This window comes from Stegodyphus dumicola, chromosome 7, assembly GCF_044657685.1.
Source record: "Stegodyphus dumicola isolate Sdum_Otavi_A_Nest chromosome 7, ASM4465768v1".
NCBI classification, from domain to species: Eukaryota; Metazoa; Arthropoda; class Arachnida; order Araneae; family Eresidae; genus Stegodyphus; species Stegodyphus dumicola.
Window position 1 is genome coordinate 145831798 of NC_140774.1, and position 25603 is coordinate 145857400.

The following is a 25603-nucleotide window of genomic DNA, read 5'->3' on the forward strand; positions in this document are numbered from 1 at the left end:
TCTGTAGACAAGTAAGAATAATTATATAAACGACACCCAACATTCTGGATTCAATTAACGACGAGGATACGATGTTTATTAAATGAATTTATGAAGTTTTAAAACATAAAATACCAACTCATTTTTCATCCTAAAACGTATTTTTGTGCGTAACGTATTTTCAATATATCCTTAAAATTCTAATTTAGAATGTAATTGTCAAGAACTGAATCATAATCATCAGTAATATAATAAGTAATTATTACGATTATTAATAAATCCTTCTTATAAATAAATTGCAAATATTTCAAAAAACGTTCTGTCTGAATGCAAATATTTTTAATTTTATATTAATTAAGATTGCACACGTTATTATTTATTTACACTTCAATTCTTACCATCAGCTCTAGTAAAAGTTACAAATCAATTATATTTAATTAAGGATCTAAATTTAGAAACAGCGTATCGTAAAAGCAATTCAATTATTGGCACCGTATCTTTCATGTTACTCCCGATTGGCAAGCTACATGATTTTTAATGAGTATTCGGGTGTTGCTAGTAACTGCACTTGGAAATCGCGCTTAAACTAGGTTAGTTGGTTATTTGAACATAGAAAGAACATGGGAGCTATTTGATTAAAATGCTTTCATAGAGAACCCTTGTAAAGAGAACCCAGAAAACTACGAATACCAACCACACAGCCTAGGTTAGACTTCGCAACAAACAATTAGTATTTGACAATCTTCAAATGCTAGGTAACTGGTGAGGCTCCAATTAAATCTCCAATTTAATATTTTATTTGTAAATATTTAAAATACTGTTGTATTCTTAGACACAAAAACAGAATTATGTTTTGTTAACTCGTTAGTAAACTACCAAGCCGTAGTGCAAATGAATATTCAATTTCTTTTGCAATAATTGTATTCACTTAATATTCTTGGAATATGAGCTGAAGAAGGAACGTTCTCGGAAGATTAAAGAAGTGTTTAAATCCAGTGATATTAGGTTTGTCTGAGTTAGTTATTACAAACTCAGGATCCAAAAGATTCTGCAATTGCCCGAGTAGTTAACTTGTAAAACTAATGGCTAAATGTGACTAAATAGCTGTGAATTAAGCAGATGACTTTTAATCTTACGTTTTCAGTCAGAAAACGTATTCCAAATGTTTCGTATTGCACGACAATGCATCTTATCCTTATTCAATAACCAGTCGGAGAACCGCTTGTGTTCCGAAAAGAAGTATGTGTACTCAATCGTCCTGCATTTAATAATATAATAATTATATTATTAAATCGTCCTGCATTCAAATTTGTCTTCTTGTGATTTTTTTTTCTTTCCCAAAAACTAATGTTGCCTCTCAAAAGAAAGTTTTTTGACATTGAAGACACAAAAGGAGTATGACATCTACTTTTAAAAGGCATGTCAAAAACAGATCTCTACAAGCTTTCTCTTCTATTACATGTTGTGCAGTCAGACAAAAAGTTGCATCAGCGTAAATTCTATAATCTATTTTTATTACTCTCTGATTACTTTATTAACATACAGTGAATATTTACTAAATCTTTTAATTCAGTTTAAGTAATTCGGAATTTTTTACGGAATTGTTGTCGGAACTAGGACTTAGAAGATAAGTCAAATTAAGAGAATGCAGTAACAAGATTTAACTTGCTTTCGGAAAATGCTGGACGCTACATTGAACATGTTTTGTAACACGTTTCGGAAACTATTAAACACATTTTAAACAGATGTTTTCATGCCTTATTTCATTTAACAGTATTGCATACAGCACCATTTCCCCCCTGGTGGTAAGTTTTTGAACTCTTTTTTTTTTTCCCGCGGAAAATAAATTCCTATAACCTCCTTTACAAGATTAACAAGTTTGATAACATTTGGTCCGTTAGTTTTCCTTTTATGACCATTTCAAATTGGAACTTTAATTATAACTACTATGTAAATTAAACTTAAAAAGCTTGACAGTTTGGTTCAAGTCCCAGCTTTAAAAACATATATGTTTTATTTCTTTGTCATGTAGCAAAACTTTTTTAGTTAAAATATTTATCCTTTGGACTTCGCTTTAAACTTTATTTATAGTTAAAATGACTAGAAAATGATAAGCTGTCTTCAGCTGAAACGCAATTCATGTAACTGATATTTTAAAAAATTGACAAGAATGAAAAATTTATGGAAGTCTAGCAATCGAAAAATCTTAATTTTCTTCTGTGAGCACTGAAAATAACTGTAGAAGGAAAGAAGAAAATTAGGGAGAAAAGTAAGCAAAAATTTGCAGGGAAATTTGGCTGTCAGACATACCAAGATGTTTCAAAATTTGGACGCTTTTGAATATACTTTCAGGATACTTCAAAGAATTTAGGTGTTCAAAGAGAAAACACTTGGACGTGTACACCAGCAAATGCCATCAATAGAGCTTGTGTTAACAGAAAAGACAAAAACGATATCACCTAAAGATTTTTTTTCTCTCTGATGAAATAGCGGCCGAGCGGTAAAGTCGCTGAACACTGGTAGTTCGTTCCGAGGTTCGAATTCCGCGAACGATCTGGCTGCATGGGCGTTTTCGTGGTTTTCCCCATGTGTAACGTGTATGCTAGCCAGTTTCCCATAGAAAATCCTCCACGAAGGCATCCCTCCCCTTAGGCAGATAGCCCTAGTGTGCTTTGTCATAATTAATTAAACCAAAACGCCTTGATGAAACCAGTCTTTCCTTTCATCTCATACCTTCAAAATGTTTAGCCTCTAAAGACTGATAAAGGCTATGACCAAATACTGATGAAATGGATTGAATTGGATTATTAAGTTACGGCAAAGCAGGGCTATCTGCCTAAAAGGAAGGATGCCTTCGTGAAGAACTTTATAAGGGAAATCAGCTGGCATACATGGTACACATGAGAAAAATCCACGAAAACGCTTATGCAACTCGTCCGTTTATCGGGATTCGAACCCCGGAGTGAACTACCAGTGTACAGCGACTTTACCGCTCGGCCGTTTGTGGGCCTTTATGAAATGGAACGCGATAACTTTATTTAAAATGATTGTCAGAAATACCAAGATATTTCGAAAAGTTGGATGCTTTTTAATATACTTGCAGAATGCCTAAATAAAAAGAGCAAGAATAAAGTAGAATGCCTGAAGAAAAAGAGAAGAAAAAATAATTTTTTGCGTAAAATTTAGTATTTGTATTTTTTTTAAATTTAGAACTTTTTAAGCTTATGATAATTGATTCTTGCAATTTCAAAAATAAAATATTTGACTAAATTATGATTAACATTTTAAGAAACCAAACGTAGGATAAAATTGTGTAAAGCAATGGGCACAATGATAAAACTGTTTAATGCAGTGTATCTAAGTCATACTAAGTTAAAATGTCAATTATACATCTCTCTTATTTATATATATCTTTTCTGAACGGAACATTGAAAGGCGTGTTAACTGTGCTTTACTGTATTTTCTCTTTTAATATATGCAGTTTTCAAAACGCTTCGTAGTCTGGGTTACAAAGTATTCTTCCGAAAGAAATGCAGTTCAAATAAATAAAATCAAATTCTGAAAAATTTATATTAATAAATATATTTTATATGCTGAGTTCGAATGAATAAATAGAAAATTTTAAAATAATTATCTGAAGAGACAATGCAACACTAACAATTAAATTAAAAGCCTAAAAATTTGAAAATATAACTAAAACAGTAACTATGACTAAAAATATAGTATAAGGAAAACTATTTGAAAAACAAAATAAATAAACGGTGCACCTTTGATTTAAACTACGCAGTTCGAAAGAGTAAATAGAAATTTTTAAAACAGTTAATTCGAAAGAAACCATGCAACTTAATTAAAATGAAATTCGAAAAAGAAAAAAATACTTAAAATAATAACAGTTATAATTAAAAATATAATAAAAAAAGAATATTACTTGGAAAAAAGAACGATTGTGGCTTTTTTTCCTGTCACGGGAAAGGAAACTAGGTTGCCATATATTAAGAAATTAGCCAAGTGAACTATTCTTGGCGCAAACTGAAAAAAAAGTGCCAACATAAATTTGTGAATTTCTCCGTTAATTTCGTTCCAAATGTTACAAAATTTCATATTTAGGCGTAATTTGAGATGTAGAATCGAAATATGTAAAAAAATTGGTATGTTATTTCAGAAAAATTCCGATTTTGTGTCAAAATACCTATGTTAGAATAGTGCTATATATAAATCTAATATATATCTCAAGTCGCGCTTTCGTGACATGAAGAACGCAATTTGAATTTTGTCTATCGCCCCAGTAGAACGGGAGATATAGATATGTACCTTTTTTTTTTTTTTTTTTTTTTTTTTTTTTTTTTTGAGCGGTGTACATTTTTTCTAGTATCCTATGAAACGTTTAGCTTCTCTACCTGAATTACCTGTACTGAGAATATCTACAGATAAACTTTTAAGGTATTTCTGCCGCCTTCCTAGCGTGCCTTTGTGGTGTAGTGGTCAGCACACGGAGCCGGCATTTCAGAGGTCCGTGGTCAGCACGCTGAGCCGGCATTTCAGAGGTCCGTGTTTCGATTTCCGACGAAGGTGTTGCTAATTTTTCATCTCTTCTGCTTCCAAAAAATCCTAATGTCTCTACAGTGACGCCCGAACAAAAAGCGTGTTGGATGATGATTCTTCTCACCTAGCATTTGACAATTGGATCCCCTAAAAACCCCAGTCGCCCTTTAAAAGGAGAAGTATATAAGGTATTTCTCCCGACTTTCTAGCGTGCCTTCGTTGTGTAGTGGTCAGCACACTGAGCTGATATTTCAGACGTCCGTGGTTCGATTCCCGGCGAAGCGTTGCTAATTTTTCATCTCTCCTGCTTCCAGAAAAGTCCTAATGTATCTAAAAATTGCATAAAACTTTAAAAGAGCTCTTTTTGGCGGCCATTAAAATCTGAATCCTTCGTATATTTGTTCTGTTTATTTATTTATGAATTTATTTTAAATTTCAGTCCCCTTCTGATTGTTTAATTGTGTTTTATTCTTTCTGCATTCTAATTATTTCTGTTGCGAGTCCCTTTTCATTACGTTATTTCCGAAAATAAAGTTTCGTAATTCAGTGACTCTTAGATCAGAAGTTACTTCGATTTTGCCGCTGGTTCATACGGTTTGCTTCTGTTTCTAGGTACATTCCAAAAATGCTAAAGTGAAAAGTAAAAGCTCATGAACTGAAATACGTATATACGGGTTCGTTGCAGAGAAGTTTGATTTCGAAAAAAGTACTGATGCTACCTTTAAATTTTAAACTTGAATGATGCATACAATTGTACCGTTTTCAATTTCAAACTAAATATTTTAAATTGATGATGCTACTAATACATTAATATTTAAATGTAAACCAAGTATGGAAATATTATTTCTCTTCCCATTTTAGAATTCTGGCACGCTTTGAATTTATATCACTAAAATTTTAAGTGTAAACTTACACCATAAGTAATGCAAAGAGTGTGTCATTAGAACACCAGCGACTTTTCTGTATAGTTTTATTTATCTTAGACTTGAATCTTAGACTTGAAAGCTGAAATATATAATAGGTGTATATTGCTTTTATTCTAAGATGCTTAACAGGACGCCTGGAGTGACAGTTCTAACTTCGGACAAGCACAATGCCACAGTCTGCAACTACAAACAAAGTGCTATACACAGAGCGATATTCCTGTCTGAAATGTATTTAAAATATAACTTCCGTGTCTCCTTCTTCTAAAAGTGAGAACATTTTATAACAAGGTTAGAGCACAAACAATCATTTTTCAGTAAAGGATGAAAATGGAGTTTCCATTGAACAACTGGATGATAAATTCAATAACTTATTTTAAGCTGTATGTAAAATGAGCAGCAATAAAGAAGACGTAGCTTACATTCTTAATACTAAAGAATGATGAAAATATAAAGTAGTGCTCACCATATGATTTTACAAAAAAGTCCATATCATTCGTAATGGGAGAATGGGAAGTAAGCGATCGAAAATCATTACTTCCCATTCTCCCATTACGAATATGTTTTTATTAGCGATGAGGTTAAGAACTAAGATGGAATTTGAGAGAATTCGAATTATAATAATTAAGAAAACAAATACAAAACTCCTCATGTTCCACGAAGTATTCCACGAAACTTACAGATGTGCCGCGGGCCATACAGAGACTAAAACAATCAAAGACTCTCGATTTCAGAAGGACTAGCTAACCAATGATCCTGCTTTCCCTCTGAGATCGTTCCAGATGTAACTTATCAGAGGATGTAACATACTTATGAAAAGTTAAGGAGGCGTGACTAGTTCATCTGCCGAATTTTTCCATCGAGACAACACCTCAGAATGCTCCTGAACTGTCGAATAGAGAGACCCAGAATGCTCTTGATATGAGGATGTTATTTCTCTTCCCATTTTAGAATTCTGAAATGCTTTGAAGACTAGAGGGACCATTGACATGCGAGTAGCGAGACCCTTATTAGCAGGTTCCTCACGTTACGAGGATTATAATTCACTTCAATAACTGTTCAATGTTATCCATGAATTATACATATTACAAAGAGCTTTTCGTAATTGTAACAAATATGTTTTTAATTCAAAAATTCAGTAAGTATTACGCAACCTCACAAATGTACTAATCGTTATAAGGAGTCAGATGCGCTGCTTCGGAACACACAGAGATGAGAAATTCGTGTGTGCGGTCTCCGCAAGTCACTGTTCCCAAGCTTTTATGACGTGTCCGACGACATCGTCGGACATCTCAGACGCAATAATTCGTTCCTGTTGATAGTGCAAGAGACATAAATTTTCGACTAATGCCAAGAGATTTTAGAGTTCTGCACTGTGTCTGTCGTCAAAGCCTCTCGATTTCAGAAGGACTGACGAATTTGTTTTCCCTTTGATATCGTTTCAGATATAACGAATCAGAGGATGTAAAATACTGCTGAAAAATTAAGGAGGCGTGGCTAATTTAGCCTGCCGATTTTTTCCGTCGTAACAAGACCTCTGGATGCTCCTGAACGTTCGACTAGAGATACCCAGGATGCTCTTGAACTCCCGACTGGAGACCTAGAAGGCTCTTGAACTCTCGATTAGAGAGATCCAGAATGCTTTTGAACTCTCGATTAGAGAGATCCAGAATGCTTTTGAACTCTCGATTAGAGAGACTCTCGTTTGCAGGTTCCTCACATTACGAGGACTATAATTTACTTTGGTAAATGTTCAATGTTATCCATGAATTATATATATCGTAAATAGCTTCTCGTAATTGTAATAAATATGTTTCGAGTTCAGAAATGCAGTAAGTATTACGTAACCTCACAAATGTACTAATTTTTATAAGAAGTCAGATGCACTACCTGCTCAGTCAGCTCGCACATGTAAGCAAATAACTCATAGTACAAGGATGTACAATTCAACAATAAAAACATAATATCTAGGTCTGGTGAGAGCAAAGAAAAGAATACTATTTTAATAAAAATACTAAAATATATCATGAATAATTAAACTATGTTAATATATAAAAGAAAAGAAAACAAACCAACTTAATAATAATGCTGATACAAAGGAAAAATGATATATCAACCGCACAATATATCACTACATAACGTAATCATACATAAATAATACGTAAAATAATACAGTGACACATAAAGGTATAAAATAGAATTATATAAATAATAATACTAAAAGTTCGAAGAACAAATAAAGTCGTGCAAGACTGCAAAGAATTCGGAGCTAAGATCATAGAAAACAGGTGGCCAGCGAAAAGAGTTAAACCTTAAGTTTACTTTAAAAAAAAAAAAAAACTTCCGGCACTCGCATGTAACCAACTTACAATGCAATAAAATATGTTTCACATTTTCCACAGCATCGTCGCAATGGCAGAGTCCGCTAGTAATAATACTGAAATGGTAAAATATTCATTGTTGGACTATGCGGTTTACTGAAGAATTTTAAAACAAAACTTATTCTTTGCGCATGGTGATTATCGTTTAGGAATCTGTTGAAAAAGAAGAAGTTTCAACTTTAGTCAACAATTAGTTTTTATATATTACAAAGTTATTAAAGCCTTCATACAGCTAATCTTATATGTATTTATAAAGGGGAATGTAATCATACTCCGCGATGAACGCTGATGGTACAAAACAAAATTTTATGATTATATTCTTGATTTACTGGAAATAGGTAAAGAATATCATTTTAACTGTTAATGATTCGATAACCTTGAAAATCAGCTTTTGCTCAGAAAATTTTGCATCAATATTTCGCGAGTAAGGTCTGTTTAAGATTGTAGATTAATTAATAAACATTATTTTTATTATTTATTATTATTATATTAGACCTGATCAGAAAGTATAATTTAATATTATACTGACTAATCAGGGATTCAAATATCTGGGAAAAAGAAATCAAATGGGGCATATTCACCATTGGTTAACTCTTACAACTCAAGATCCTCAGAAACTAACCTCAAAAAGGAATTTCGATAAGTCATGTATATGAACTCAAAACATGACCCACCGAAGCTCCATTTTGTGAATAATAACTTTATCACCGCAATTGTTCGAGACTGAATTCGAAATTACTAAGCACCATTCCGCAAAGAAGATAAAATCAGAACGGCTGGAAAAATGCATTACAGCAAAAAGCGAATATGCTGCATGATGGTATGTTTTATAGGTGTTAAACTGTGCTATTGTTTCAATATTTTTATCATCGTTTACGCCTTTTTTAACATCGCATATCTGGCATGAAAGCTAAAACTTCATTAAATTTAAAACTATCTTCCATGAAACTGCGATTATCGTAATTAGAAAATGTTAGCCCTAAGTTATCATGGCATGTTTTCTGCAGCGTCTATATCCTAAAGTGAAATCTCGGTTCACAAGCTTAATTCGTTTCTAATGTCCGTATGTCAACTTAAATGTTCGTAAACCAAAAAAATTTTTCTCAACAGAAATTAATGTAAAATAGATTATTTCGTTCATGGACCACAGATCATTGCTTATTTAAACTTTATAACAATATTCTGTGTACAAATTCGTGACTCAAAATCGATTGAAATCATTCAGGATAAAAAATAAACATGATATTATAAAGATAAATTAAACGGAAACTTTCTTTTTCCTGCACCTGTACAAAGGATGGCTTACGAAGTAGACGGTTGAAGGACGGTGCTGGTTAAAGTGAATGAAATTTTCTTTCATAAAAATTATGTAATTCCCTTTAGAGGGTATCTTCTTTCATCTTTTTCTTTTTTTTTTTTTTTTTTTTTTTCTTTTTTTTTTGCCTCTAAGCGCCACTCTAATCTGCTTGAGACTTACTAGGTCTCTGTTTCACTCAAAATTTGTTCAATGTGATTTGTTGTACCTAATAACAAATTTGTCCGAAGTGAGACTATTTTCAATGAAAATGTTTATACTGTAGCTTAGTACTGCTTTATCAGGATGATATCTTTACATGAAAACTTTGTATCTTAACCCTTTTAGCACAAAATTTGAGAATTAGAGAACATAATCAGAGGGTCTTTTTACTTATTTCCTCTACTTTCCGAAGACATTTTTCCACAATCTAATCTTGCTGTTGTTTCTAAAACTGCGAATTTTCTTTTTGTTGATCATTTTTATAGTCCTTTAGTAATTTCTCCACCTTTTCATTGTTCCTAGATAATGGTTTTGCTTAGAGTCAAAATGTATTGTTATTGTGCTAATAAGGTCGAATTTTTGCTAGCATTATATTAATGCAGAAAATCTTTAAATTTTTAGCAAGAGACAAGTTTTCAATAAAGCGTAATACTTTTGTGCAAAATCTATTCTTCATATTCGAATTTTGCTTTCCAAACAATAAGAAGATAGCATACTTATATGTATTAAAATGCAATATTTTAAAACGATTGAATATTTGATATTCATACTCCTAAAAAAGATGAGATTTAAATAAATAATGTATATTTAAAAGGATTATATGAACTCTGAAATTTGATGAATGTACAAAAGGAAAATTTTTCATTGCTTTTGTCATTTTCTAGGTCTATCATGAAATCTTTAACCTTTTCTGGAACAGAAAAGCACTTTTACAAGCAAAATAATGTTTTATTAAGCTAACGGTTTCATGACTATGGGTTTAGAAAATTGCTATTTATTTTAACAAAATCCATTTGATAAGAAATAAGTTATGACTATAAATTTAAAGGACATTACTAGGTAATGAGTTATTAGCTACTAATAACAGCTTTAAAAATACAAATGACGTAACGAAATAAGTGACATTTGCTTTAGAAATAATTGTATTATAATGCTTAGGCATTTAACATATGAATGAAAAACGTGTAACAAAATATTAGGTTTTTTATGTTGGTATAAACTGGAGTGAATGGAATTATTTTACTATTCTAGCTTAATAATTTCAATTATCTTTAAAAGACAGATTTTCCTAAACCCTGTACATTTATGGAAAAGAATAGTTTAGATAATGATTAAGCACTTATGAGCTATCTGTGTAACGGAAGAGATACTTTCTTAGAGAACGTTTTAATAGAAACTGGTCGTATTTACGATATGTATTCGGAAAACCCAAAAGTTTCTATTCACCCAGTCCCTTCGCTGGAATCTGTACACGGATTGAGCTAACAATATTAAAAATGTGCTACTCAGCAATAGTGGACCTAAGTATTTGCGAATTAAAAGATTTTTATACACCATGCACAACTCAAACAAGTGCGTGTTATCAGGCTAAATGTTTACATCACCAAATGTTTAGTGCTTAGATACCTTTTATTTTTTATGATTAAGTAATTACCGGGTTTTAAAGAATTAAGAAGAAAATCAAAGAAATATTATTTAGTGGAAAATTAATTCATATAGGAAAACAAACAAACAGTTACGAAAATCATTTCTGTGTATTCAGATTTAACTGAAAAAATCTTGTACTCACTGAAAAATAAGCAGAATATTTACGAGAAAGATGTTTTACGAAAGTTTACATAGCAGAGTATAAAATGCGCATATTAAGAGAACGCAGAAAATAAGTTTTATTGTCGTCAAGTATACAGGCATGTTTTTCATGAAATGGTACGTGGGAAACGTGCTTCAAATACTACAAGTCACTCTTTAGAGCTCACAAACTGGACTATTTTTGAAACGAAAACTCGATAAGAGGATTGACCGGCAAGAATAAATTCTCTTTTCCATAAAAGTAAAGTTCTGCGTAGAATCAAAGATGTGTAAAAACTTGAAAATATTTTCTTTATATTTAGGGTATAACGCTTTGTTTGAGTATATTTTATTCAGAAACTTCAGAAAACGGAATAGGAAAGAAGCGTACATTTCCCTTTTAACTGTTAAGTCTAAAATGTATTTTAGAATCGCAAAATGAAGGCAAATGTGAACTATCTCATCATTAATGCAAGGTGTTCATAAATAAATTTCATATTTCAGGAAATATATGACAGGCTAATAAAATAGCATAGTGCATACTTCCATAAAAATTTATGTAAGTTTAAGGGGAGAAATGCTTTTGTTTCAATGTAGTTTCAAATGATGAAAACGATATATCTGCCTACTGTAAAAAAAGTTCTATCGCTAAATATTATTTTCGAAATGAAAATGCAAACGCAAAATGCAAACAAATGCATACATTGTAAAGCTGTTCTTTCAGTAGTAGATCTTTTAAATCATATGTTAATAGAAATTTGAATAAATGATATTTTAAAGTCATTTTCTTAAGATTACAACGTCAAAACTATCTAACATGCTATTGTTTAAATAAAAAGTTACATACTTCTCTCTTTAGGTTTTCGACGTTTTACATTAATTGCTGTTACCTTAGCATCATTTACTGTTATACAAAACGTTTTGGCGATGACGTTTTTGCTGCAAACAAAATCAATCGCCAAAAAAGTTATATTATTAAGTACAAAATAAATTCAATTTAGTTTATCCGAGTTGTAGATTTCTGCAATATAAATACATTTCAAAATAATTAAATATCGCAATGAAAATTTGTAATATCACAACAGGTAGTTAAACTCATTATTTTATAAACAGAGGAGCATTAAAGTGATTACATATATAATTTGGCAAGTTTATATAACTTTATTGAACATATGTACGTTTATCAACTTAAAAAACATATACAAGTATCCAAAGTATATTTTAAATAAGGGAAATTGTGAAAAATTTCATGAGGTGATCAAATTAGGGTGAAGAAATTTGATTGTCCTATTTGAGAGTCACTAGGTCTTTGGTAGGCTAAAAACGAGAGAGAGCCAATTATGGCCTCGCCGGGATCCGTGTTCTGTACCGTCGAATTATTGACGGATGTACATTCCAATTACACCTAAGGAAAGAGAAAATATTTTATACTATACTATATGTTGTTTCTTCAAATGATTGGTCACTTAGGTCAAAATTGTCACTTAGGTGATTAGTCTAAATGATTGGCCATTGGTTATTTAGCCGTCTCATTACCGATAACATTGCACAGGTATACCACATGAGGCGACCGAACAACATTAGCGAGAAAGGAAAAGCTCTGTTCCAGTTTTCATGAAGAATCTCCTTGCCAAGATGAACTTTATGGGCTTTTTTTGATATTATTGTCAAAAAAGTGAGATAATCACAACAGCAAGAGGAACATAATTTTATTTCATAGCACAAACAGCATGGATTTTGGTGGTTGCGTCCTCATCTTCATCTGTCTCGAACTTCGTGAGGTTAGTGGCAAAGGATTCCTCTCCGGGGAAAACTTTTAGATTAATACATTTTATGTAACACAATTCCAAATGTAATCTAGCGAAAAATGTGAGGTTATCTGAATGTGGAAAATTACACGGCAATATCTGTCTTCGGAAATCACTTTGTAGCTCCACTTGTCTGTCTTCTAAGGTGACAACTGAAGTGAGTGTAGAAACTTCACAAGAGAAGTGTTAAAAGCATCCTTTATTAAACTCTTTAAAACTCACAATGCGTCAACCTGACGCTAACACACTAGACCTCACTCAGGCGGTAACTCAAACGATAAGAACTAAGATAAAAATTCGAAGATATTAACAAGTAGTAGAAATCACGCTACAGGGCTCAAAAACTCCTCTTATTTAAAACGTAAGTGCGCCCTGTGGAGGTGTTCTTCTTAAGACGGTTAGTGTGAAGGAGCAACACCAGTTCTGCCAATGGCGATGCGTCTTCCCACACTTAGTCCTGTCCTGTCCTGTTCTGTTATTTAAAAACCACGTCGAAATCTAGTAGCAACAAAGTAATAGCTGTTATGCCATTTAAATAAGCAATAACTGCAGAAACAGAAGCTCACGCTACAGAGGTGACGGCGATGCCCGAACTCTCTCACTTTCTTACTAGAACTCGGTATTTAAACTTTTTCTTCTCAATGCAGAATTTGCATTACTTCACGCGCGCTACCAAATTTAAATGTTCTGGCATTGACAATTAGGGAAATGAAGGAAAAAACGTAAAATTAAATTAAATTGGTTATTTAAAATAAATATAAATCCCTACAACTTATTTTAGGGAAACTGCCTCGATTTCACGTTACACATGAGCAAACCTCGAGAAAACCTCGTGCAGCAAGCTCCTTCATATAAGTTTCAAAACAGGTCGAACTTCCAACATTCATGGCTCTAAACTACTTGGTCAAAATAAATCATGAACCGAAATTAAATATGCAAAATTATTCTTAGTGACACGTCTTTGTGGAGAAAATTAGAATACTGGGATTAGTACAAAAATTCTTTAAAATAATTTCTTAATTAGCGAACTATGTAATAAACAAGTAGTTTTTCGACACCGACATTTTTAGCGCGCGCAGTTTTACAAATGTTTTAATTTTATTAGTGACACTAGATTTTGTTTATAGGTACTTTCATCGTCATTCACGTAAAATATATACTTGCATAACTGAAATAACATTAAATACAATCTTAAAAAATCTCATCAAGCTCATCACCTTTCGGAAAAATATCGCGATTATTTATTCTGGTTTCAATTAGCAGTAAGTAATCCAATTACGTTTTGCACGCTGAATTCATTTCTACCCTCAATGGATCGTTATTTTCCCCAGCAATCATTTCCCAATCAACGATGATAACGATGTAAGCAAATTTAATTTAATTAGGAAAACCTTCCACCTCGAAGTTATGAAGTTCTTGGAAAAATCAGCGAGGTCATGTAAAAAATGATCTGCTTAGTCGTAACGTGGGGAGGAGAGTAATTTTAACGGCTGTAAGTGATTTAATTAATATGTCTAGTTCTTCGCAAATATGTACAAATTAAATGTTTAATAGAAGTTTTAATAGTAGTAAAACAGAAGTATTATAGCGTAAAGGATAAATATAGCAGCTGAATTGTAAGAACGTTATGTTTATACAGAATATTCGAAAAATGTAGCCTCACGGTTTATTTTCTCTTAAATATTGACAAGCATTATTTTCATATACAGACTTTCATAAAATGTAATAAAGAATTTTATAACAGTTTCCATACTTGGTGAAAATTAGGTTAAAAACAAAATTTTTCTTTTTATACCGTCTCTGTAGATCGTACAACAAGGACGTCCAACTGTAAAGAGTATTTTATCAAATATTTTATTAGTATCGATATTTTATTTAAAAGATTTCGTACTTCACGAGAAAAATTCATGATGATATTAGAAAACATAGCTGTTATTTTAAATCACATTTCAAGGAATATTTTCAAAGGAAATTAAATATTCTTTTAAAAACTTTCTGAATTTTCATTAAATTGAAAAGAACATTTACAAAACTAAGATAACTTCGGCTGGCAATTAAAGGTTACACATTAGAAAAACCAACACTAATTAACAAAAACAGCACTTCAGACATAGCCTTGAGAAAATATTAATTAATCTCTTCTCTTTGCATATTACACTTGAAGGTGTGGAACATTTTTTATTTCATTTATCAGCACGTTTCTTTCTATAGAAAGACCATATAAAAACTCATATTTTCATTTACAAAACTTTCCTATCCGCTATGCTAAAGCTGCACATCCAGAATCATCCTTATTCTTATTTTGAAAAGTGTAGCAATTAAAAGTACATGTTTAGAAACAACAGTTAAGAAAATGAAGCATGTAAGCTAATTTTCGAGCAGCTTATATAGCATTCGTGCATATTATAAGGGAATTAAAAGAATTCAGATTTTGACTTCTAGCATTAACTTGGAATGCCTCGAATGAAGCATTAGCTTAAAACTTGAATTGAAAGCAAAGTGAAGTCAATAATTTAATAATTACATGTTAGCATAAAAATGATTTATGGCATATATAGAATTCAGTCAATGATTTTATATATTATGTTACAATTTACACGGTATCTGAAATCTGATTTGTATATTTGATTCAAAATTATTGTTATTTGTCAATTTATTAACCCTTTTGTTTTACATTGCAGTACATAAATACCCCATCCTTTGAGACTTTCTTTGCCATCGTTTAAAAATTTCACAGAGCTTCAATATATGCTTCCTTGAAGAAAATTAACAACTGGTAAAGTTTGCTACTTTGAAACAGGCAGTTCATCGCCCCTCCCCAATTAAAAATCGTAATTCGTGACATCATCCCGTACAGCATTTGTTTTCTTTACGTCAATGGAACTGTAGTTCAACTGTAGTTATTCATTCGCGTACTTTTCATGAAGCGAAACACTTTAAATAGGAATGAAGTGAAGGGGTAGAAGGATTAAGCAACTTAATCTTTTTTACAGCTGTGTTTCCCGTGGTTACGATTCCAATCGGACAGCGGGAGATAATCTTGAAGCTCTTATTTGAAATATGCAACAGCAACTGTATTGGACACAACGGAGATTTTCATTTGTTTCGAATTCATCCAAACTATGTGGTTTTTTCCCTCGTATCCTTTCCATAGTCCACTCTGAAAAGGAAAATAAAATCGCAGGCTGTCAGATATAGATTACAATCAAAAGGATATTCTACTAGGTCATATCTACTGATTGATGGATATTGCTCATGCACCTAATCATGATCCCATATTGAGAAACTTGAAAATGATGTCTACAATCAAAATTTGAAAACAAATTTCTTCTAAATTTTCTTTAATGGTGCAATCTAATTAATTAATTTATTTATTCATTATTTAGTCATTAATGGTGCAGTCTGTTTTAGAAATGACGGCTCTGATTAGTTGCATGTTCGATTACCAAATCAAAATTTTTCTTATATACATCGCGCATGACGAGGTCGCCTTCAGCCAGATTAGACTTTCTGCAGATTTTTTTTTCTGATGGTATATATGATTTTCTCTAAATATAACGTGAATACGAGCCACTTTCCTTATAGAAGCTTCACGGCTCAGGTGAAGTGCATTCGTCGTTGATGGTCACCTGCGTGGAGACGCTAACCTGATATAACACAGTAGACGATTTTCGAAAGTGTAGAGTTTCGAACAAGTAATAGATGGTGAAGTGTAAAAAATCTAGGATAGGGTATTATAAATGCATATTAGCATTTTTTATGCAGGGTAGAGTAACATTACTTTGACATAGCTTCTTCTGAGATGACGGCAAAGGACCAACAAAGAGCCACGTGCTACACCTAACTACCATTTGTCAATAATTTAATAATTATGGACTAGGAGAAACTGCAAGCATCAATACGAAGGTGGAATGTGCGGTTTGCGAGAGCGAAACAGAGTTAGTAAACAAATGCCAGTGATTGCAAAAACATGTTTCGGTGGGACTTAAGATATTATGGCATTCAATACACAAATATACAAAATATTACACTACAGCAGTAAAAGAGAAACAAACAAGTACAGCAGAAAATAAAAGTAATCAAGTTATAAGTTCTAAGACCGCCTTTGGCTTTTTGCGATTACTATTTCATTATAATCTTAATTTAGAATGGGTATAGTATCATTATTAACTTCTGTGATTTTTCAGAATTTTTCGGTAGAATATCTCAGCCAGTTTTTCCATATACATATTAATTTAAAGAATTTTAAATTCACGTTGAATCACCGGAGTTCCTAATGAACCACCGGCAGTTCACCGCTTCACGAAGTACAGTATTTTAAGCAGTTTGGAGCTTCGGATAGATGTTTTACAGGCATAACCCCAGAGAGGCATAGGTCGAGATGGGATGCAATATGGCCTTATAAATGAGTATCTTATTATCAGTAGAAATAAGGCTGTTTCGAGCAATTAAGGTGGCAATTGTAAGTTTACGCATTCGAAACTTGGCAATAATTTGTGTGATGTGTGGGGACCAAGCGTGGAAGTGATGAAGAATAACACCTAAATATTGGGCCTGCTTAGTCCAGGGGATTGGTGTGTTATACATAGATACATGAAGACTGGAATCTATGTTCCTGTTCTTTTATTGTAAACAAGACAGCATCAGATTTCCACACATTGATTTTGATATTCCAGGCACAAAGCCAGCACTCCAGTGGAATGATGTAGTTCTGTAATGCTTGCAAGATTGAGCCTTGAGATGCATGCTGTGTCCTTTGAATACATAGCAAGGATGGTGTGTGGTGTGTGTGGGAAAGAAAGCCCTCCAAGAATGTATCTTAATTTAGGCAGACCGCCCTAGAATAATTTGCCATAAACTCTGGTAATGCATCTAACAGAAAGAAAACCCTAAATATTGCATAAATTGAAAGAACAATTCCCATTATGCTCGTTACTTTTCAGGAAAATACTTTTGCGAGCAGCAGGTTTTTGGTTTGATTTAATTTGGTTATGGCAAAGCACTCGTGGGTTGCTTGCGTGAGGGAAGGGATGCCTTCGCGAAGAACTTTCTAAGAGAAACTGTTTGTATACATGTTACACGTGGTGAAAATCAAGAAAATTTCCAAATTGCCAGTCTGTTCACCAGGATTCGAACCCTGAATCGAACTAACATTGTTGAGGTACTTTACCGCTGGTGAGCCTTAGGGCAACAGATGCCACTTCTTTTAAGGAAGGTTATAAAATATGCTGGAGCTTGAATTGAGATTTAAAAATATATCAATCAAAATTCTTAGAAATGAATTGTGTAAAATTTTTAATTATAATAAAAGGGACTTAACAATGAAAAAGTAAGATATAATTGTTCAGAAATGAGGAAAAATTAGTTAAACATCCAGTTTCCTTCATAACCAAAAAAGGCTTAAATGAAGATGAAAAATATAAATGTACAATTCCTCTCCAACAGCATACGCTAAACGTTTGTATAATTTGTTCAGGTTGATGCCAAAGTCACAATCAGCATATCAGAACTTAAATTGTGTAAGTTCTAAAATGGTTATTAATGGCGAACTATTAATACAAACTATAAATATACCCAATTTCAACTATAAACATACAAACTATAAATTTCAACAACTTTCAACTATAAATATGCAAACTATACAACAAAACTACTTTTAACTATAAATATACAAACTATAAATTAACCCAATTTCTTACTGGCCATGGAATTTTCAAAAGTTATTTGAACAGATTTGAGCCCCGAGTCTGCTATAATTGTAGCATCGGTGGAGAGGAGAATGTTGAACATGTGCTCCTTCTATGTCCTAAATATAAAAACGAAAGAAAAGTCTTGAAACTGGGACTGAAAAATTTTAATATTAACTGGCCTCCAGAATTTTACCAATTTATTTCCGAGAGAAGTGCTTTTAACACTTTTTGTCAATTCATTGTGAAACTTTGTAATCATCCTTAATTTTATTTTAGTTTTTCCTTCTGTTTATTTTGTATTGTGTTTCATACTTCTGTAAGCCCCATTCGATACTATGTGGTACATGGGGAACTTATTGTGTTTCTTTAAACAAATGGCAAAATATTTAAACGTATGGCACCACTATGCTACTCCAAGTATTATATCAATCTAAATTACAATTGCAACTTATACTATCAACTTTAAAATAATAATCAAATCTTTAAAATAATAATCAAGTCATCATATTATGCAAGAGACACTTATATTCACAGGTGGCTCCAAAACTACTGAAAAACTTTTCAGTGCTTTTGTACGATTACAGGGCAAACGGCAAATTTATACCTGGAAAAGACATCCCTAGGTAACTAATAGTATGTTTCTTGCTGAAGCATTATCTATTAAAACAGCCATCTACTTCGCAATTAAAGCAGCATCAGGAAATGCAATTATCTACATCGACAAAACGTCTATTTTATTCGCAATATTGAATCACAAGTATACCTGCCCCTTAATAGTAAATATTCAATGTCTTTTACAATATAATTATCAGATCTATATACAACTTATACAATTTAACGCCCATGTAAGTCTTATAGGTTTCGAAGCAGGGAATAGACTATCTAAAGAAGCAAACAGTAATCATGCAGCAGAGGCGCAAAAATATCCCATCACTTTCTTCTCACCTGAAACGAATTCTCTATGAAAATGCAACACAACAGCGGAAAATAGAATGAAATATAAGAGAAACCTACCAGACGCACATATAGTTTCATTCCTAAGTTAGCTGAAACAAACACATAGCCATCTCACAACTAACACTTATTACGGGGCATGACCCCTTTCCAATCTATTTTCATCGCTTTTCCATCTAATGTACAAGCACATGTGCCTGCGGACTAGAAGGCTCACTTGACCATTAGGCGTTTTATTGTCCACTTACAGCTGCCATTAATTTATGTCAATCGACCTGCAATATGGACCCATTTATTATCAAAAGCCGTGCATCAATACCTGCAATACAATCATTACTGTTTCGGTTGCATGGCAAGATATTTGTCGAACAGAGTGAAGCCATCAATAAAGTTCAGAAGTGATAATTACAACAGAAAAGTGCTAAAGAACTATTCAAAGAACGTTAAATAAACTTCTAAGAGCCTGACATAGATATTTAACTATTAAACGTAGTAATGACATTTTACCTTGTATTATAATAATTACAATATATGCATTTTACCTTGTATTATAATAATTACAATATATGCATTTTACCTTGTATTATAATAATTACAATATATGCGATGTGAAACATAATTTTCAATATTTAGATATAACTTGACTAATATCATTATAAGTGAAACCCACGTTTGCATTGAAAACTTTTATTTATTTTGTACTTAGTTTAAGCTCTTAAGTGGTTGCAGATTTATAATTTGCAATTTTATTGTCTAATTTTCTTATGATTTAGGTATTTTATTTAATTATATTATTATGTTTGTTTAGCTGTATTTTGAGTATATTGTATTTGTACATATATTTATGTGAATTACTGCAGGCATTGTATATACACCGTATTTTCATATGTATACTAATGTATTACTTCGTAAACGTAAAAGACTATTGTATATGAGCAGAACCTCTGCCACTTGAATACTTATATACGAATCTGATGTTTATATACTTCCGATAGAGCGTCTTTATGGACATCAAGGAAGGTGTTAGTTCTCCAGGTAAGAGAAGATGTTGGATAAATCCTTACTTACCCTTTTTAGACATCAGGTATCTCCGTTTTCCGTCACTTTTGTTTCAGGCAAGACATAAGCGAGTTTTTCATAGGCAAAATGAAGATTTATGATTGAGCACTACTTCGTAACACATTCTTTTGTTCTTTTTCTTGGAAAGATTCCCCAAACACTTAAAGAGGCTTTTCCAAATTATCGTGAACATAACAAGGCAATTATTTTTGTCTTGGAAACATGATTTGCCCCTCCCCCGAAAATGCAATCGTTTACTATCAGAAGTGAATAGACCATCATAGCTTCTGAGTTCGGACAAAATGGGCAACGTCAGAAGTAAAACATTGAAACTGCCAAAGAAGATTTGAATAAAATGGCAAATTTATGCATTGCGAAATAATGCTGAGTTAATACAAAATTCATCCTGCTTGCGAAAAACAACAAACAAAAGGTTTTTTTTAAAGCTAATAGCCTAAATTGCGACTGAAATTTCAAGTGATATATTATTTGTTAGCGTATAGGGATGTTACCCATTGAAGCAATTTGCTCTTGAAAGATTTTAGAATTTTGGCAGTTTTTTAAAAGTTTGATGTAGTAGTTTGATGTAACTTTGGAAATCCTGAAAGACTAAAATAAAAGTCTTCTACCACCAACTCTTCCAGAGGATTTCTGGTTCGAGAATATTTTAAGTGCATCCATGGTGCAAAGACACTCTACAAAAATCCATGTCTTCTTAGGGATTTTAACACAGGTTTATCAGCATGGCTATCTGTACCGCTAACTACCATAGACCGTTAACTATCACAAAGCTAAGCCTTTCACTTTATCAGATAGCAGCATAAGTCATCTTAAAATTAATTACTAACTTTGTTTTTTAACATTCTGAAGCATTAAATAAATAGTTATTTCGAGAAATGGTATTTTTAGCATAATGTTGACATAATTTATTAAATTATGATTTTCATAAATAAAGAACGTTCTTTGATGATGGAAATGAGCTGACAAAAGCAAAAGTTCCGTTTCTATAAAATGACGAAAAAAAAAATATCATTTATCTCTTGAAGCCTATTCGAAGCACATCCAGTAATTGTTTTGTTATAATTCACTGTTTACCAAAATCTGATGCATTTATCTGCCTCATCTAGATTCATTACACTGATATTATATTAAAACACATTCTAATACTTCAAATAAATTATTTATATAAAAGAAAATATAAATATTTTAAGTACTAAGAAGAAGTAATTTATAAACTTAAGTGAATGACTACTTTTGAAAAGAAGGTTTAACGTCTGTTTAAACTTATAAACTTTATTAAATTACGATTATTTCAAACACTCCACTTGATCTACGTTTTATTCCTTGATAAGCTTACCAAATCCTAAGCTTTCACGTCGGAAGATTTCCTGGCTGTTTTTTAAAGACACGCCAGGCAAAGTGCAGGGAAAATCCACTTACCTAAGCAAGGAAGTTTTACTGCTTGAAAATTAGATCACTCCGAAGAAAAGACAGAATACTCGATGAGGGCTTAGTTTAGAATGCTCAAATAAAATCCCCTTTGTATGAATGGAGTGGGAAAGAAAATATTCTAAAAGAATACAGAGGCATAAATCACTGAGAAAAATGATTCCCATGTAAAATGACAATCCTTTGAACAGAGATTAGTTAGCTTAAGATCTATAGTTTTGTATTTTTGTTAAATTCATTTTCAAAGGACCTAAATAGGACCTAAAATAGGACTTTATTAAAGAAAGGAAAGCAGAATATATATAACATATTTATCTATATTTAATTCTCGGGTTTCAAGGAGAAAATACTGTCGGCCTCTGAAAAATTATTTAGCAGCTTACTCTCATCAAAAAGACTAATAAGGCATTGGATCATTAGATTAACGCAAGGCGCATTAAGGCCCTTCGCTTATAGGATGGGATGCCTCCTTAGAGTGCTTCTTAAGGAAACTGGATCATATTTACGTTACACATGTGGAAAACCTTCAACACACCAGTATTAGAACCCAAATTCAATAACTCCTGTTTAGAGGCTTTATCCACTTTTCCATTAGTAGAAAGGTACTAATAGAAATTAACAAACTTTGAGAAATAATTTTTCATAGTTTTGTGAGAACATTTTGTGTTGACTTCTAAAAACGTTATCGAAGTTCAACATTTTCTACTTTGAAAATGATATTTAAATAAAACATCAAGATTAGAGAAATACAGTGAATGGACAAAAATATGGAAACACCTTGTGAAATGCATGTTTGAAAAGAAAGATTGATTTTAATGAAATATGTAGGTGGCGCTGGCGTTTTTGACTACTGACGCCACCTATACAACTTCGTAAATGTGCTAAACAGTTCAGTTGTTGTCGGAGTACTGTTATGTGAGGTTGTCATTGCATTATGTCAGAGTTAACAGACTTCGAACGTGGGCAAATTGTTGGAGCACGTATGGTAGGTGCTTCCGTAAGCAAGGTAGCCGAGGTGTTTAGTGTTTCAAGAGGTACTGTATCGAAGATTTTTTTCCGCATATTTGAAAAGCGGAAAAACATCATCTGCTAAATCACAGCGCTGACGAAAGTGTGTCCTGAGTGATCGTGACAGACGATCATTAAGGGCAATTGTGACGAAAAATAAGAAGACCACAGCTGCAAAAGTTACTGCTGAAATGAATGTTGTGTTACCGAACCCTGTGAGTACCAAAACAATTAGAAGGGAGCTTCATAAACAGGGAATTGCTGGCCGTGCTGCAATTGAGAAGCCACTCATCAGTGATGCTAATGCCCGTAACAGGAAAAGTTTGTTTTTAAGTCATAAAGCCTGGACTATAGAGCAGTGAAAGCGAGTAATATGGTCTGACGAGCCTTCTTTCACATTGTTTCCCACTTCTGGCCGAGTTTACGTCTGGAGAACGCCATCTCAAGCCTATAATGCAGACTGCTTGTTGCCAAGAGTGAAATATGGCGGGGGTTCTGTTATGGTCTGGGCAGCCATATCGTGGTTCTCTGCTAGCCCCATGATAACTGTGTCAGGGCACATCACCGCCAAGACTTATGTGAACATTTTGGCCGATCAAGTTCATCCCATTATACAAATTTTGTTCCCCAATGGTGATGGTGTCTTCCAAGACGACAAAGCCCCTGTTCACACAGCTCACATTGTCCAGGACTGGTTTTCTGAGCACGAGGATGAGTTGTCCCATCTCCCCTGGCCACCACAGTCACCAGACCTGAATATTATCGAACCTTTGTGGTCTACATTGGAACGGAAAGTGCGTTCTCGTTATCCACCGCCAACATCGTTATCTGAACTTGTACCGTTTTGCAGGAAGAATGGTATAATATTCCCTTGGCAAACATACAGGAACTGTATTTATCCATTCCGAGAAGACTGCAAACTGTTTTGGATGGCAACGGGTTTCCTACACCATATTAAGCAAAAAAACATGTTTTTTTAAAGGTGTTTCCATATTTTTGTCCAACCCCTGTAAGTAGTTGTACTAAGTTGTGCATTTATTTTTTATAGTAGTGTTATAATTTTTTTACAGAAATAAGGCAGTACTAAGTCATTACACTAAGGTGTAATGTAAACCTTAGTGTGATATCTCAACTTCAGCACTTCCACAGCAGGCCATATTTCAATAGATACATAGATTCTGCTTGCATACCTAATTCTACTTGGGAAAGACAAAGATTCTACGTTTTCCCTATTGCACTGCTCTTCTTTGGCGCTCAGAATTTCATATTTCGTCGATTATCCGTTTATCTAGTCAAGGAACATATTCAGAAAATTTTCATATTTCATCGCTTACCTCCAGATGTGATGGACAAATTTTAATTAAATTTGTATGACATATACTGATATTATAAAATATCTATCCATCTATCTGTATGTATGTATATATATATATATATATATATATATATATATACATGTATATATACATATATATACCATGGAACCGTCATGGTACAAATACATAATTGTAATTGTAAGTACGGCTCATCGGTGCAGTACTGGTCTTTTTTTATTTTAATGGCCTTTTTACTGATTACAGAGTCCGAATTAACACGCCTCAGTGTCGCATTAACATTTGGGAGTGTCGTCTCTTAGGAGACCCCGATTTAATGCATTTATTGCTTTTATATAGACCACAAATTATCAATGTTATCGCCCCTCATGTGAGTATTAAGATTGTCATTTTGTTTCCCCCTGTTAGTTATACAGAGTCCTGCTTGAACTCAAATCGAACAAGAACAGACATGCAATATACATATTTATTTTGCGAACATATAAAGCACTATATATTTTTTCTTTCTTTTTGGAAAGATAACTTTTTATAAATTAATAATCATTTTCTCACACATAAATTTTTGAAATAATGCTTTTTAAAAGTTTAACTTTTGATGAATAATGTATTTTAAGGAGCCGGGTACCTTCAAATTGTTTTTAAAAATCGAAATTTTTAATGGTATATATTTAATTCGATTTTTTACAAGCATTTTAAAGTAAATTCCATGTAAAAATTCTCTCTAGAACCAAAATTATAATAAAAACATTATTCTAAGCTTTCGAAACTTAAAAGGCCATATGATTTCTTTACATCTGTTATTTGAACGAATTCCTGACATTAAACTATCTATATAAATGCTTCTGTATACAATTGTATACAAATATATAGTTACATGTGATTTAAAAGTTAATGCATTTAAAAGTTAATATATTAGTATATCTATTTATACATTTATTACTTTTAAGAACGTAATGTTGTTACAAGATTCCAAGATAATAACGTCTGCAGTTATAATTTTATATAAGTGTGATTTTATTTCTTGTGTACACGACATCACTAAATTGGTTGATTAGAACGTGAAGAAATTTTGATGAATTCTGCAAACATTATATCAATATAAAATGAATAGTTATTGTGTTTCTGACATAAAAATTTCTATAACTGTAATTAAACTTGAAAGTGTGTAAAAATTTCGACTCGTCACATTTCATGTTTTAATTAAAGGTATGGTGAGTACGCATGAAATGTTAATAAAGTAAAAGTACCAAAGCTATTACAAAAGATACTGAAATATGAGTTCAGGTTTGTTAAAATATTTGACGTATTTGGACATTTTAAAGATACATGACTTCTTAACAGTTCGGTAGTTTATCTTAATAATACCTTTAAACAATCTAATTAAGCAAATA

The 25603-nt window shown here is 32.5% G+C and overlaps 1 protein-coding gene across 2 annotated transcripts in view; it reads left to right on the forward strand.

Annotated features, from left to right (window-relative positions):
- LOC118189561 (calcitonin gene-related peptide type 1 receptor-like) overlaps positions 1-25603 on the forward strand; it is a 501544-nt gene that overhangs the window by 178789 nt on the left and 297152 nt on the right. The gene's annotated exons all lie outside the window — the stretch shown is intronic.